This window comes from Megalobrama amblycephala, linkage group LG13, assembly GCF_018812025.1.
Source record: "Megalobrama amblycephala isolate DHTTF-2021 linkage group LG13, ASM1881202v1, whole genome shotgun sequence".
Lineage (NCBI taxonomy): Eukaryota > Metazoa > Chordata > Actinopteri > Cypriniformes > Xenocyprididae > Megalobrama > Megalobrama amblycephala.
This window is the reverse complement of record NC_063056.1, coordinates 794,722-813,209: the sequence shown is the minus strand read 5'-3', so window position 1 is coordinate 813,209 and position 18,488 is coordinate 794,722. Positions and strand designations below refer to the sequence as shown.

General features: G+C 34.3%; 1 pseudogene; it reads left to right on the top strand.

The window, feature by feature from the left end:
- Window positions 1-270: 270 nt before the first annotated feature.
- Window positions 271-18,208, top strand: LOC125243613 (annotated as a pseudogene).
- The last annotated feature ends 280 nt before the right edge of the window (window positions 18,209-18,488 follow it).

Genomic DNA, 18,488 nt, shown 5'->3' with positions numbered 1-18,488 from the left:
ACAGGTTCGGGTCCAACTTGTGGAACTTCACCCGGCGACAGACTGTGATTGGTCAATGATGAAAAAGAGGGAGGGGACAAACTGTCACACTGCGGTTTACCAGCAGTGGGTTTTTTTTGTAGGCGTCCGTGTATCTCTAAGAAATTTTCCATCAGACTTCCGTTTCTTTATTCCTCATGTAAGCGGCAGAACAAAACCACTTACCTCGTTTTCTGTGCTTTTAACCTTGACTGACTCGTTTATTTTATAACTATTTATAAGTTTTTCGTAATGGAGATCAGGTAGATGTTCATTTAAAACACTGGTTTATTTAACAGCATTTGAGAGGCCATTATTTATTTATTAGTTTTTACTTTAAATGCTGATATATCATAGGTGATTATGAGTTTGTGATTCTCAATACTCAGAAAATATACATTTTAATTTTAAAAAGCATAGTAGCTAAAACTCAAACAGGGATAGTTGTATTCCAGTATTTGGAGTGTTTCATTGGGCTATTTTTTTTGTAACATTTAAGCACATGGAGTGTGCTTCAGTCATGTTTATAAACTGTAGTTTTGAAACAGGTCGCTGGATTATTCATCAAATACACACATCGTTCTCCAAAGTGTATCCAGCTCCAGTTTTCCCTGATCCATGCAGAGCCTGGTATAACGTTGCGTACGCACAAAAAAGGCAATCAAATATGCTTATGCAATTTTATCGCGGTTTATAAAAATAAATAAATAAACTTGACAGAAATATGTGCCAACCATATACATAGACTCAATGCGTACACACTATTGGACTGAGCGAAGTCATGAAGTAAACAGAAGTAAACTTTTTTTCATTCTGATAGATAAAAAAGTGCAATTGGAATCAGTCTCCTTTTAGTCCAGCCGGCGAAATCGAGAAAATCTATAGTCAATTTTTTACGGCTTGGCTATAGCCCTGATTCAGACCAGCAATGAGTGTAACCAATGAGTGTTAAGTAATTTCGGCCACAAAGCTTGTGGGATTCGTGATATAAACGCAAGTATACATTTGAAACAGCTTTTCTTTTTTTATTTTATTTAACCCATTTGTGCCCAAATTTTTCTAAACGGTTTCATGCATATAGTCCTGTTTGAATGTGCGGCAACTAGTTGCCGGTGGGCTAAAACGGGTTAACAGAATATATATATATATATATATATTATTCGCGCACTTATCGTGAAATCAAGCATACACAGCTTTTCTTGTTTTACACGTCCATTTTGCCATCATTCCCTGTATCCAGCAAAGTAAAACATCAGATTGAAGTGTGATTTTTCACAAAACTGTATTTTTTTAGCTGTTTTCAAGGCAAATTTAGATGTCTTTCCAAAAAAAAAAAAAAAAAAACCAAAGACACCAAATAACCAAATTATATGATTTAATATAATTCATACATTTATGTACACCCAGTGGCGTAACATAGTAATGACGGGCCCCCTGGGCTGCACAGTTATGAAGCACATATACGCGCTTGTCTAGAAGGGAACCTTATACGCAAATTTGTGTCTAACTTAGAAGTCTAACTTAGATCAAAATATCTTATCAATTAATTAAGTAATAAAGACATGCATTTAAGAAATTTAATAAAAACAGAACGATGTCTATTGCTTCAGCCTTATTCAAAGGCAGCAGAAACATGGGTTTGTTTGTTACGCAATCCATTCCACAACCGACATTCTTGGTTTTCTTCCTAATTATTAAATATAGGCAACTGGTTGATGAAACATTGATTGAAATTAAGATACAATTTCTACAAAATGAAATTCACTTTAAAGAAAGACTTACTATAAAACAAAACTTAATGAAGTGGTCAAACTCATGTGTGACCCACTGCGTGTCTCCCAACATTGCACATCCGTCATGCTATTCACTTTTCATATTCAACATAGGTGAAAAAAAAAAAAAAAAAAATATTAGGCTCTAATATTTAAATATAAATATGCAAATTTGCTATATTTTTATCCCTCTGGCTGACGAAAGCGCCGGCACGTTCTGATGGATTTTTTCCTCGTGACAGAAACAACATAAAACAGGCCTTCCATCATTTTTGGCGATAGGCTACAGATTAGTGCAAGAAGGAAATTAGCGATAAATGGCAGATGGAGCAATAATAACTGACATGATCCATGATATCATGATATTTTTAGTGATATCTTTATTTTCTTTTTTAACCCGAAAACACTTGTAGTCTGTAAACACATCTGCATTCTTTATAAATCTCTCCAACAGTGTAGCTTTAGCCATGCAGCATTGTCAAACTCATTCAGAATCAAATGTAAACATCCACAATATGTCATACATGATCAGATATGCTGCATCACGAACAGTTTGTAAAGATCCATTTTGAGAGTTGTTGTGAACTTCAGTATTGTTTATGCAATGTTTAGTGCAGTCGCGAGTATGGGGTGGGGAGCATGAGCATTTAAACGTGTACAAACACCAAATCAGAGCATTTTTAATCCCACCCCATGATAGGCTTTAAAACATGGAATAATACAAAAATCTATGGGGTATTTTGAGCTGAAACTTCACAGACACATTCTGGGGACACCAAAGACTTATATTACATCTTGTGAAATAGTGTGTGAGATGACATGTGTGAGAGAATGATCAGAATATAGACTGTCCTGTTAAAAAAACACAACAACAACAAAACAAAACAAAAAAACAGCATATGCTGGTAAGGTAGGTTTTGAAGCTGGTTTGAGCTGGTTTATGCTAGGAGCAGATACCAGCTTCAAAACCTACCTTAACCAGACCAGACCACCAGAACCAGCTTAACTGGAATGATTTTGATCACAGGTCAATTCCATGCAAAGACATTTTCTCATTGGCCCAACGCATTACTGCCATTAAAGCTCGGATGCGTCAGGATTAGAGAGGCAAGATCTCCGCGGGTAAAAACATTGGACACACTGGAGATTAAATGAGGCACTTGTAGCACCCTTTAAAGGATTGCTAACAATTTAATGATTGAGTTGAATTTAGTTTATCAGAGGATTGAAATTAATTAATCAGAAGATTTAGAGATCGTCAAGGAGGTGGCGGGTTGTGGTGAGAAACAACGGACAGACAACAAAGTTAAATTTGATTTGAAATATAATTTGATAATTACAAAAGAACAAAAGGCAATTACATTACAACTTATATGAACAATATACAATAAAGATCGGCTTGAAAATTTCCCTCGAGTGCACTCTTTTTTTTTCCACCCCAAAAATATACATGGACCGGTCCTTTCATTATTTGAAAAAGGAGAAGAAAAAGAAAGAAAATAAATAAAACAGATAGAGAAACTACTTTTTTTTTCTCAAAGATAATCCAATGAGCACTTCAATGTTAATCAAATGGGTTACTGGTATCCTATCAAGTGTTCAATGTTCTATGTAGTACTGATCAGTTTCTTTTTCTCTTTTCCCGTTCTGTTCAGTGAATTCCCTCAGGGCGGGGATTCTGATAGTTCTTTAGGTTGAAAGTGTCTTGCTTTCTCCAAACAAGAATGATAAATTCAAAAAAAGGATATTGTCCTCTTCTTTATGATGTGTCGTCCTTTTTCCTCTGTAGCAGATTTTGGTTGGCTCGCCATCAATTGTGAAGTTTCACAGGATATCACAGAAGATCACCGGAGTATCGCGAATCCGTAGGATGAAGAAAGAAGAAAAAAAAAATAGAAGAAAAATAGAAAAAAACAAGGAAGGAAAAAAAAAAACCTGGCCTGATCACAGACCAGAACATTCATTTAGTGAATCTGAGAATGAATTTCACATCAAAGATCAAAACAATCAAAATAACAAATAAAATATACAATTACCACTTCTATAAGAAATGATATATTACTCATTTACTTCTCAGTCAAGTTTTTCTTCTATTACACAGGTGCGTGTCTTTACACGTGACCAACAATGGCGACAGTGAACTGCACTGAACAAGTAATAACCACGCGGTTCACTATGACCGCTTAAGATTGAAATAAAACAAAAATAAAATAAAAATAAACATACAAATCTCATTTTTTTTTTTTCTAGAAATGATGCATTAGTTATTTACCTCTATGAATTGATTTTACTTATTCACAGGCGCGTCTCTCTCACACACTCGTGTGTGGCCTACAATGGCGTCGGTGAACTGAAATGAACAATAACCACGCGGTTCAACCATGACCACATTTCTAACCACTCAGATTGAAATAAAATGAAACTAAAACATACACATTTATTTTACAAGAAATAGTATTAGTCTTTTACCTCGGAGTTCGTTTTTTGCTCTCACACAGGCGCGTGTCTCTATCACATGCGCGTGCGACCAGCAATGGCGTCTGTGAACTGCAATGAACAATCACGCGATTCACTATGACGTTTATAACTACTAAGGTCAAAATACAAAAATAAAAAATACGTTAAGCAGTTTACTGCAACTAAACTACTCAGTTGCAGTAAATCAAAAGTTTTTAAACATTTTTTTCTTTACCATCGATTACATTATGCTGACTCACCGAGTAAAATGTGTCTCAACAATGTTCAATCGACGTTTTGAGATGCTGGATGCCTCAAAATAAATGAATTTAAATGTTTGTACGATATTTGGAGGGTTTTTATATCTATATTTAATCAAGTTCTATCACGAAGATCAGATCACGTCTCTTTCTCCATCAACTCGTCTCTTCTGTCATTGCGCATGCTCGATGACACGCAGGGCGCGCGCGATGACAAAGAGCTCTCATTGGTTAATCACTAATCTACTAAATGGGATAAATTTGCTAATTTTTTTAAATGTTTTTAATAACTTTAAACACTTCTTTCCAACTTTTATTAAGAGAAATATGATGTTAATAACTGTGAATAAATTAAATAATTCCCTTCAATTTCTCTTCATCTAACCTGGGTTACACACTGATATTGTTTTTTTTATGTTTGACACTGTAAAGCTGCTTGCTTTTAAGCAATAAATTGAATAAAGTGCTATATTAATATGTCACATGACTTGGGTGCTAATTTGCAGAGCTCATACTAACAACATCCAATGTTTTTATGATCAAACGCTTTTCTTATAGCCTGGATGCCAGCCGAACTTAGCCCCGCCCACAACATTTTGAGGTCGGGGAGTTCGGTCTGGACTCGATCCGTAGAGGAGTAATTATGCCCGAACAGAAACCGGACCAATCACATTTGTCAGGGCGATGATTGACAGATTATCACCAGAAACGTAATCAGCCAAGTCATCAAAGAGCGCTTGGGTTGAATTAGTTTACAACAATGATGGCTGTTGTTGAAGAACTGAGACGCCATCGCGTCCGTTATAGAAGATATCGACAGCGCATTAATTGGCAAGTACTCCGTGTATACTTATTCTTTTTACAATACCGGCAAAGATTGTTTATGCTCATCTTCTACTAGTTCCAGCATGTGTGCAGTTGAGTTCTGTTGACAGCTATGCGTCGCTCAACATACGTCACTTACTCTGTAGCTCTGATTGGTTGTAGGTCTATCCAATTGAGGTCTTTCCTGGATCGGTTGAAATACGCCCCCATAATCAAAGCCCAATGGAGCAGTATCAGACTCATATTCGAACTAGAATTGAGTATGACCACGTCAGGCTACTTTTCTTATGCTTCTATAAAAAAATGCTTGCTGTTTTCTAATTTTTGTTATTTTGTTACATATTCATCTAACCGTTGATCTCAGTGTGGTTACAGTTTCGCTGAATTTGGCTCTCACCTTTTCTCGGGTTGATTCACACCTCCTGTTCTCTGTATCAGTGGCATGCACAGAACTATGCGGGGGCAGGACGCGCGGGGGTGGGGTTACCCTTTTCGGGGAAGGGTGGGTTGGGGTGCGGTTGTTCTCCCGCTGTAGAAAGCGCGTTCCGGGGGGGAGAAATGGGAACGCGGGGGCCGCAATGCGACCGCAAAGGGCACTTTGACTTTTGCAATCAAATCGGCTCAGTGATTTCATTTATTTTACTGTGCATTTATTACAATATATGGATATTTTCATATGAATAATTATATATATCAATATTATATTATTGTAGTAATTGCTAAAACACCAGTGTCAATGCAATTTAGACTGAGACTCTATAGATAAACCCTTGAGCTCATATTTTGGAGGAAAAAAAACACCAGATCACCAGCTGATTCAACACTTCTCTTTAAAACACGCAGCACAAACAGACTGTTTAACATATTTTAATAGAGAGATCTGTATCGGAAAATGGTATTTTGATAGCACTGTTAAGAAACCTCAAACTGAAAGATTCGGACTTCTGAAAAAACACTCGGGGCTCCCCCTAAACTGATGTGGCTGCACGAGATGTGCTCTTAATATGATCCCCCTCAGAATATGCAACATGATGCAATATTTCTTTAAAGAACGAATTGTTCTTCTAGGGGTTTTTCTTCTTTTTTTTTCCTGAGAAATCATGACGAAACGTCCAGTAACTCTGTCACGTGCTTTGATAATATTTTAAATAGTAAATTAACTGATGCACATCTTTAATATGTTATAAATTCTAATAGTAGCCATCATTAAATCTCAGCTGCAAACATTATCTGTCATCTTTCTCCGTGCTTTTATATAGATATCGAGTAAGGCATGAAAGGTTAAATATCTTCAAATATGTGCAATAGCCATCACTTATTGACAATAACCTTGTTATTCAAACCTGTCTATTTTTGTTTATTAATTTATTATATATACACTACCGTTCAAAAGTTTGGGATCGGTAAGATTTTTAATATTTTTAAAAGAAGTTTGTCTGCTCACCAAGATTGCATTTATTTAATTAAAAACACAGTAAAAACAGTACTATTGTGAAATATTATTACAATTTAAAATAACTGTTTTCTATTGGAATATATTTTAAAATGTAATTTATTCCTGTGATTAAAGCTGAATTTTCGTTACTCCAGGCTTCAGTGTCACATGATCCTTCAGAAATCATTCTGATCTGCTGCTCAAGAAACATTTATGATTATTTTCAATGTTGAAAACAGTTGTGTACTTTTTTTTTCAGGATTCCTTGATGAATAGAAAGTTCAAAAGAACAGCATTTACACTCAAAAAAATGACTCTTTAAACCTACTTAATTTTATTATGGACAGTGGTTCCACACAAGCAAATTGTTTTTCATTAACATTAATGGAATTTTTTGAATCTATGTAAACTTCCTGTGTTGTGACAACACAACTGAATGAGGACGAATTTATTTAAAATAGTAATGTCCAACCAAATCAATGTAATTGCTTCCCTGTAACTTAAATTGGTTAAGTTTAGTGAACATGCTTTAGTTTATTTAAAATTGGCCAAATATGTTTCATTCAACCAACACAAAGAGATTTGTTTCAAATAACACAATTAAATTATGGACAGTGGTTCCATCCAATTAGTTTTTGTTACTTTAACTCAGTGATTTCTATTTAAAGTAACACCCTTCAAAGCAGCATTTTTTTTGTGTGTGATTGCCTTGTAGAGACAAAAAAAAGACAATATGTAACAAGTTATCAAACTGTATTTGTCAGTTGCAATAAAACAGTGTTTTAAACAGTCATTACAATCAAGAGTCTTTAAACTTGATCTAAAATTACTTTTACATCAGACTGTAAAAAGTATTTGCACATGTTAGAGTCGAAAGGTTTCTGCTCAGAAAAGTGAAAATTAACCTGGTAAAAAAAATTTACTTGGTAAAAAACCTGGTAAAAAGATAATAAAATAAAAAAATTTAATTGTATTTATATATTTATTTATTTATTTTTTTATATTTACAAAAATGTCCAGATGGTAATGTGCTCTTCAGTGCACTTTATTGGATAACTTGTTGCCATCAACTTTTGCAGTGCTTGAAAGTATACCTGAATTCAGAAGGGTATCTCAAATTCAGTCCATATATTAGTCCCATCAACATGGCTATTGCATATGGGACATTGCTAAGGTCCTGAAGAACCGTTTTCCCCTTTAACACCACTCCAACATCTGCTAGGCTCTCTTCTATGTCTGCACCTTCAAGTCTTATGAAATAAGTTCCCATCAAAGTCTTCTGAATCACCTCCTATCTGTATCCTAGGGTGGATATTTAAAAAAAAAAAAAAAAAACAGTACTCTTAAATTCCTGTGTATTAACTTTAACAAAGCATTTAGCATCCTTGAAAATAAACAACATTTTAAAAAGCACATATACTCACCATATACTCCCAAATCAGACTGCTAGGGCCTTCTTTTGTGTAGACAGAGATTTGATTATGCACTCTCTCTTCACTTCAATGTCACCAGCCTAAAGATGCAAATAACATTAACCAAATATAGCCTTTACACTTTAAAATTAAAATAAACAATCTGTTTTTTTTTATGCATGCTCATGACCAAGTGAGGGATTATGTTTTAAAGGGTTAGTTCACCCTAAAATAAAAATTCTGTCATTAATTACTCACCCTCATGTCGTTTCATACCAGTAAGACCTTCGTTCATCTTCAGAACACAAATTAAGATATTTTTGCTGATATACAAGGGTATCTGATCCACTCATAGGCAGAAACGTCATTGCACCTTTTGATGTCCAAAAAGGTAGTTAAAAACATGGTTAAAATAGCCTATGTGACTGCAGTGCTTCAACCTTAATGTTATGAAGTAATAAGAATACTTTTTGTGGTCAAAAACAAAAACATAATGACTTTATTCAACAATTGGAACCATCATCATACGTAGTCAATTTAGTGCAGTTTTCCTTGTTTACATCCGAATGCCAACTCCGTATTGGCCGAAGCTGAACATGTGCATTTGATGCTGACACAGGAGTCGGCCAATAATGAGCTGTTATTCAGATGTAAACAAGTCAGTCTGCACTTAGTTTACTACGTATGACAACAGTTCAAATTGTTGAATATAGTCATTATTTTTGTTTTTAGTGCAAAAAAAGTATTCCCACTGCTTCATAACATTAAGGTTGAACCACTGCAGTCACATAGGCTATTTTAACCATTTTTTTAACTACCTTTCTGAATGTCAAAAGGTGCAATGACATCACTGCCTAGGAGTAGATCAGATACCCTCGGATTTCATAAAAAATATCATTTGTGTTCTGAAGATGAACGAAGGTCTTACGGGTGTGTGGAACGACATGAGGGTGATTAATTAATGACAGAATTTTCATTTTTTGGTGAACTAACCCTTTAACCCTTATAGGGTCTTTTTAGACCCCAAACGACGTTTGCTCAAATATAAAAAAAAATGTTCTTTGTCCAAATGACCTTGAAACTTTGTACAGTTGTTAACACTTTCTACGTCTACAAAGAAAAAAAATTGGAGTGATATCTTGTTATATCAGAGTAAAAAAAAGTCACACTCAGGGTCTTTGGGGTCTCCACAGACCCCAGGCAACAAAATGTAATTTAACAAAATTGTTTTTTTAAAAAACAAATGTAATTTTACTTTGTTTATTAATGTTTTTACTAGGGCTGTCAAACGATTAATCGTGATTAATCGCATACAAAATAAAAGTTTGATTTTGCATAATATATGTGTGAGTAATGTGTGTAAATAATATGTATATATAAATACACACAAATTAATGTATATATTTAAGAGAAATATGTTATTTATGTACAAAAAAATGTATTTATATATAATATAAATTATATAAAAATATAAATAAATACATATACTTGTAAATATTTCTCAAATATATACATGCATGTGTTTGTATTTATATATACATAATAATTACACACAGTACACCCACATATATTAGGCAAACTCAAACTTTTATTTTGTATGCGATTAATCGTGATTAATCGTTTGACAGCCCTAGTTTGTACTTCATATTTGTGCAGTTTTTGGAGGATTTGTCATATCTTTTAAATTTATATAAATAAAATAAATAAAAATATTTTTTTTTTTATACAAAAACAACTTTTTCTGTAAAATTCACTTTATAAAAGACCCACATTTCTTACTTTCATTCATGGAGATAACATGGATAATTTGACATGGTTTAGTGTGAGATTTTTGCCCATCTTTTGAAAAAGGCAGTTTTAAAGGTAAAAAATAATCACTTTATCCAGTAAATGCTGCAGAGCTCCACTATTTGCTATTTGACTGACTGAAAGACGTCTTTTCACAAGTTTTTTTTTTTTTTTTTTTGTTGGATTCATATCTAAATGTTATGAAATCACAATTCTAACAATAAAAATTATTTTTTGTCAAAGTTTAGCATTTTTTTTGTACTGAAAAACATTTTTTTTTTCAGTAATGTTGATTTTGAGGATGAATTTTGTCCATTTTCTAAGTGGGTCTCAAAATGTAACAATATTGAAAAACTGATTTTTTTTCCATTACAAAAAATACTAAATTGACAAAATTAGCCTTTATTGTTATAATTGGGATTTCATAATATTTAGATATGAATCCAGCTAAAAAAAAAAAAAAAACTTGTGAAAATTCTTTCAGTCAGTAAAACATTAATAAACAGTAAAATTACATTTGTTAAAAAAAAAAAAAAAAAAAAAAAAGTATTATGTTACAAAATTGCATTTTGTTGCCTGGGGTCTGTGGAGACCCCGAAGACTCTGAGTGTACTTCCCCAAACGACAAGGGTTAATACAAGGTTTTAATAAGTGTAGTTCTTCATACCTGTGTAGTGGGCACCAAGAGATGTTTAATTTTTTTGTCCAAGGACAACTCCTCAATTTGAATACGAATGCTGACACCAATGGGATAAATTTAAAACAAAAAAAATTGTGAAGAGCAGGTTTAGCAGTTTTATTGTGCCAAGCCATGGGTTCTAACTAACTACTTTTATTAAATCCTAAAAATACAATACAGTGCTTCACTTACCTTAGCCAAAACAGTTTTCTCCTTCAATAAAGTTGTGACATTCCTTTATTTCACCAAAGATGAACTCCAAAAACCATAATGGAAAACTGTCATAAAAAAGGAATATCAGATAAAATGTCAGACTCAAAATATATGCATCTACAAGGCGAATGTGGCATTATTTGTACTTGCTTCAGTGAATTTTTACTGGGACTTGCATAGCTTAGAAACTACACTGGGAGGTTTTAGGAGATTATAAAAGGCTTTTCCCCATTTTCACAGACGAGGCTTAAGCTAGTCCTAGACTAAAATGCATATTTTAGCTGTTTTAACTGAAAGCAACTTGTACTGATATATCTTAAAATGTGGATGTCATTGTTTTATCTCAAGATGCACACCAGTAATGTTTTTTTCTAGTTTACGTTTATAAAAGCTACAATGCCCTAATTGAAATAATGCCTAATCCTGGTTTAGCCTAAGTCCTGTCGGTGAAGGATACTAAGACTGTGATAATCAAAGACCAAACTCTGAAACACTATTCCAATAAAAGCAGATGAGCCCAAAATATGAGCGCAATGCGTTTAGTTACACGATAAGCGTTTTCCTTCCATGTTTTAAACACATGCTATTCATACAGATTAACCCAGAATATGAACGTATAGCCTACGTCAACTAAACGCGTTGCATTCATATGCTGTATTCATCTGCTTTTCTGCACATTTAGTTTAAGGTGTGTAACGTTACTAAGTTTTGACTTTTAATATCACTGTCACGTAAAACGTTTTTCACGTTTAAACGGCATACACTACAGAGAATCATCCACTTTCCACAAGTAACAATGTTACAAATAAACCCGCATCTTTCAATCGCATGGAATCATCCATTAATGGCGAAATAAAAAAGATTCACACAATATTCAATAGTTAATACATTAAAAGCATCCCAGAGCCCAAACACTAATAGAAATTAAACACTTTACCTTTAGAATATTTTCTTACCTCGCTGGTAGTAGGTCTGACGGCATTCGCCTTGCTCCTTCGCGCCGTCTTCTTTCAATACGTTGGAAATCGTCACATCCGGTTTTTTTTTTAATCGCGAACTGAAACACTTTACATTAGTTTAACGACTGATAATTTAGTATAGTGGAAATTGGCACAGTTTCAGTTAATGAAACGCAATACAATAGTGTTTTGGTGGGAAAAGAAATGTATGTGTGTTATTTTAACAAAACATATTGGGATAAAATCAACAGTGCTGCAAAACCATTTTTTTGAGTGTATCTGAAATACAAAGCTTCTGTAGCATTATACACTACCGTTCAAAAGTTTGGGGTCAGTAAGAATTTTTATTTTTATTTTTTTGAGAAGAATTTAAAGAAATTAATATTTTTATTCAGCAAGGATGCATTAAATCAATCAAAAGCGACAGTAAAGATAATGTTACAAAAGATTAGATTTCAAATTAACGCTGTTCGTTTGAACTTTCCATTCATCAAAGAATCCTGGAAAAAAAAAAATACACAAATATTTTGTACAATTGTACACATTAAATGATTCTTGAGCAGCAGATCAGTATATTAGAATGATTTCTGAAGGATCATGTGACACTGAAGACTGGAGTAACGATGCTGAAAATTCAGCTTTGCATCACAGGAATAAATTACTTTGTGAAATATATTCAAATAGAAAACAATTATTTTAAATTGTAATAATATTTCACAATATTACGTTTTTTTTTGTTGTTTTTTTGTTTTTTTTTAATTAAATAAATGCAATCTTGGTGAACAGACGAAACTTCTTTTAAAGACATTAAAAATCTTACCGATCCCAAACTTTTGAATGGTACTGTGTATATTTATCTTTAATGGACACACTCTGTCAGTTTAAATCTAGACTAAAAACACATCTCTTTAACCTGGAAACACAGATCGTTAGCGCCTTACCGCATTGTTATGCAAATTAGCTCGCACACGCTCTTACATTAAGTACAGGATTGTTCTCGGTTTAATGCACATCTTAATGATTGAAAATGACTTATTTTAAAACGGAATTCAAAGACTGAATGTCTAGTCTGGCGGTTAGTGTACCCTGTGATTCTATAGTCTGCATTTATTTTAAACAGACAAATAATCAGCAATTAACTTGTACTTAGCCTACACTTTAAAAAGGTATTGCGACAATAAAGGATATTTTAGCAACCATTTGAAGCCATATATTTCAGTTTCAGACCCTGCAGCAGCAGCAGGCCCCCAATCGTTGGTTGTCAATATCATGTCGCTGCGGCACTTGGGTAAAGTTGGTTTTATATTCGCACATTCGGACATCCGTATTCAATAGCCTTGTTAATCACACTACATTGGACATTCAGTGGACATTCACAAGTAAATATGCCATTAAAACAATACTTGCCTATTTTGATCGACTGTGAAAAATGTTGTAAGTTGACAATCGTTGGTTGTCAATATCATGTCGCTGCTTAAAATTCGCAAACATTAATTTATTGCACATTTATTGGAAAGTCTGAATTTATCAGAAGTCCGAATGTGCCAATATAAAACCAACTTTACCGAAGTCATCATGGCCAGGTGAAAGCAGTGACAGTGAGGTGGATGTGACAGTGAGACAAGGTGAGCTTTTAGCGGAATTGCCTGTTTTAACACTTAGTAATTAGTAATTAAGTGTTAAGAGGAAATAAGCAAAATGGGTACATTGTTATTGTACACATTTAAACTTTAAAGGGATAGTTCACCCAAAAATTAATATTCTGTCATCATTTACTCTTCCTCAAGTTGTTACAAACCTGTATGATTTCCTTTCTTCTGCTAAACACAAAAGAAGATATTTTAAAGAAGGTTGGTAATTAAACATTTGCTGGTCCCCATTGACTTCCATAGTATTTTTTTTTTTTCTACTATGGAAGTCAATGGGGTCCATCAGTCGTTTGGTTACCACTGGAGCTGCTGAATGCCATATACAAAATGCAGCTAGAAAGCATTGTAGAAATCTCTGTAGAAAGTCAGTTGGCCAAAAAACTGGATCCGCATGCAAAGACCCGTCAATGGGCATTTAGTAAAAACTGACATTATTTAGTTTGTGTTTATTAATGTTCAGACCAAAGTTTTTTTCTCATTTGGTATGGTCCTTGTTCAGAACTGCTTTACAGGATTTGATTTAGTCCAGGTTTGGACCTGCTAGATCTTTTGTCATATCAGTAAGTAGTAGTACTTTTGACAATAAAACAAAAATATATTAATCAGAGTGTGGCTTATTTTGTTTACATTTTAAGTGTTTTTATGATAAAAATGCAATACCCCACCCATTGGTATCACTATGGTATTTGGTACGGGGGCCCAGCAAGATGGTTTGTACCCAGGGACCAAAATTTGGTGCTACGCCCCTGGTTCCTTGCCATTGTCGCTTGCTTAGTTGGGGACACTTGACATTTGACTTGACATTTGATATTCAACAGTTCTTTGATCTGCCTGCATTGACACTATTCTTTAAGAGAATAGTTATTCACCAGTTATCACTGTAAAGCTGCTTTGACACAATCTGCATTGTAAAAAGCACTATATAAATAAAGGTGACTTGACTTGACAGTGTTCTTGTAATTCTCAGAGGCTTGATAAATATGGGCCCTGATTTTAACAGTACTTAAGTATTTTACTTAGGACTGCACGATATATCGCATGAGATTGTCACGCGCATTTCGTCAGTAAAGCCGGTTCCCTGATTACCGCTGAATCTCCATCACCTGCTTTCAAATGGAACGGCATTTAATAGACCAGCCTGGTCTCATTGTTAATACGTAGTTATTAATACGTAACTTTAAAAGACACAAAACGTACATATTTGTACGTTTTGAATGGTGCTAAAACAATACTGACGTAATTATGGCACCAAAACGTAAACATACTTACGTTTTTACTGCGAATAAAACGTAAAATATTTACGAATCTTTCATGTCATAAAAATATATGTATAAAATATATATAAATGTTCCCTTTTTAACATTTTTAGATGAATGTAATATCCCTAAACCCCACCCCACCCCGAACCTAAACCTACCCATTTTATACATAATGTTAAAAGAATAAATCATAATGGACAGAAATGTGTAGGAAAATGACAATTTTAGTAAAAATATGACATTAAAACGATATTTTGAGCCACTTATCCTACACCTACCCCTAAACCTACCCATAACAATTTCTTAAAACTACATACTGTTAATAAATGAAAAACAGACAAACAAGCGTAACGTTAATCACAATCATTTATTTTTTGCAAATATGTCAAAAGTGGTACCAAAAGTTAAAATGATGATGAGTTCCAGTCGCACTCCTCTCTGGCTGTAACGTAATAGTTTTTATAGGGTACAGAGCAGAATATAATTTATTAATCCGTGAAATTATGAATCTGTCTTCTCTCCGTGAAGGCGCGCACTCATTTCAAATGTCAATCCACTGAAACACGGCAAATCGCAATCTGCGACGAAGCAGGTGAGAACCAATGAGCGTTCGATATCAGTGCCGTAAACCATGTCATAACGCTTCTCGAGGGTGGCGCAGGCGCACTGGCGCTATTTTTTAAATTTGAATCATAACGTGCGCGGGCTTTGACTGTGACGGTCGCTGTTGCTGAGAATGAAGGTGAAGATCGACAGATAAAGGGCTGAATTTGAATCTGTTCCTCGCAAACATATGGATTCTAAAGATATGGAGTACAGCAAACAAATAAAATGGGTGTGATTTGTTAATTTATGTTGTGCTTTGGTGTATTTTATGGTTGTATTGTCAGTCACTGCATAGGAAAAAAATCGCACAGCAAAATATTACAAAACGATTATAGAAATGTTATTCATTTTAAGGTTTCAAAGTGTAGTCTCGTTTAACATTATGTAACGTTAATGACAATTGAACACAACATATTTGAATCATTAAAGCCACGATTTTAATATTAATACATGGTAATTCATATACATTCACACTTTACGTTAGATGTTTTACGTTTTTTAAGCTGCTAATACGTAAGTATTTGTACGCTTTAGTGCTATAAATACGTCAATTTTGTACGTTTTTGTGTGTATGAAAACAGTAAATGTACGTGTGGTAGAACCACACTTCACGTAAAAATGCACACGTATTCTCATGAGATCACGTTGAATAGACAGAGCCGTAGATCACTGACCACGCAATATCGCGTTCATATCGCAGATGAATCGCTTTCGATAATGAACGCTATATTGCGTGGCTTGAAGATATTCTAGGATATCCCTCACGTGCTGTGTGTAAGTGTGTGGTGTGTGTGTGTGTGTGTGTGTGTGTGTAGGGGAGAGACAGATTTGAGTGTGTGTAGGGAGAGACAGAGATCTGAACTAAGATTAAGTATTTTCCCTTACCACAGGCTTTAGAAGTGACACCAGTTACATTGTGGGAGGCAGCTAAAGCCACAATGAGAGGGGAAATAATAGCACAAGCTTCATGGAAAGTCAAATATAGAAGTTAAACTTAAAAGCATGAAAAAAATTAGGCTAAAGTTAAAGAATTTAAAAGAGTTAAAGAATGTAAAGAAGTCCTTAGATAAAATAGCAATTGCATAAATTGAGAAGATTTTAATGTATATTAGACATAAATATTATGAAAATAGTGCAAAATCTTTATGAAGGTTAGCATTTTATTCTAATTATTATTTATTTATTACTATTACTATTATTATTTATTTTATTTTGTTACTTTTTGTGTGTGTCTTGGTGATGAGCATTACCACAAAATAAAAAAAAAGTGAAAAGGAAGAAAATTAAAAATGAGGAATAACTATTGGTAAAAATAGTATATTATGTCTAAAGGAACTGATTATTTGTTATTAGTTAAATTTGCTTGAACTGAAAGATATAAGATATTTAAAAAAAAAAAAAAAAAAAAAAAACAGCGGTCTCGCCTGTTATACCCACATCCGTCTAATGAGAGTTCTGCCCTTATATGGAGGTTTGGGCGTGTTTTATGTAAATTACTGACCTCGTGCACGCGGCCGCTCATAAATAATACTCCGCATTACTAACTTCACAGATTTCTACTGTCTGAACTATCTCCAACAGCAAACAGCGAACAAACAAACAAACAAACAACAAAACAACTTACAATCAGCAAGCGTGTCTCTGCTGTCCCTCCATTTCCCACTTTGTTTCCTTCAATCTTCTGCAGTACTTCTTGAAACTTTCCACGCGTTTCATCCAGATCCTTCAGTTCATCTCCACATGTGAGCAGAATCATGATGTAAATCCAATAAACACTTGATATAATCCAGGATCTGCTGCTGGTTTGAGGAGAACTGAAGATCGAGAGACCAGAGGATCAATCACCTGCTTCTCACACATCTGTGCTTTACTGACTCTTAACTTTACACTTTCTGTAAAATCTAATCTTGAATCACTCGTGAAGGCGCGCTTGTCATTCAAACACAAGGAAGGAGAAATCACGCGAGAGCCGATGAGCTGCGATGATTCTAGAGGCGGGAAATTTTTAAAATGTCAAACTAGAGCGAGATTTAAGTCAGCAGAACACGTGACTCCAAGAAACGAAGAAGCTAATCTTGCGAAACTGATATTCATGTGATAATCAAATCAAGTGGTTTATTTGGTTTAAACATCTCCTGAATGTGAAGGTGGTGAGGGGAACTTTATCACACAGACACACGAGGAAAATACACACTACTAAATACTTCAGCTAAATAATGTTTTTGATGATGTCTAAGGTAACATTTATTCAAAACAATCACTTTAGCAAAGTGTGCACTACTTTGTTTATTTTGATAAATTAAAGAATTATTGTTTAATAAATATACTGTCATAAAATATAAAAATTATAAAAATATAGAAACAAAATTATTTAGAAAGTAAAGATCAGTGATCCAGATTCTTCTGATGGGCAGGAAGGGTTCTGGGAAAAGCTTATCTGGAAACACGAAACTGGGAGAAAGAAAGTTTAAAGTGAAGAAACAAGAGTCTGAAGTGTGTGAGGAAGTATAACTCAGATTGGAGAGAAACAGGTGCATGTGATTATTTCTCCAGATCTACTGGATCCAGATCTGAGTAAAGAGAAGCTGGAGATGATGAAAGAGCAGCTGGTCTCTGGATGTTCAGCAGGTCTCAGTTCAATTCTGCTCACCATTCCTCTAGAGGAACCTGTGGAAAATGAGGAAGAGATCCTGGATTTCATCAAGTGTTTATTTGGTCCTGAAGTTCAGAAGTACATCATGATTCTGTTCACACATGGAGATGAGCTGGATGATCTTGATGAGACCATTGATGAACATCTACAAGATAATGCAGATCTCCAGCAACTGGTGACTGATGGAGGAAAGTGCAGTATGTGTACGGAAGCAGTTATTTGAATTTATAAAGTTTTACTGTAAATAAGGACAAAAACACATCGCTTCACTTCAGAAGACCTTTATTAGCCCTCTGGAGTCGTATCATGCATTTTTTTTGTTTTGTTATAAACCTTGGAGGATTAAGTGTGACGGATGTGCTCTTTCTCCTCCACTCTGAGATGTGGTTTGCACAAACACTGAGATCCGATAAGACACTCGCCGAAATGCTCGAACACAATGCTGGCTGCTGTAAATCTTCTTCTTTTTGTTTCTTTACTGCAGACTGTAGAATGAAAAAAAA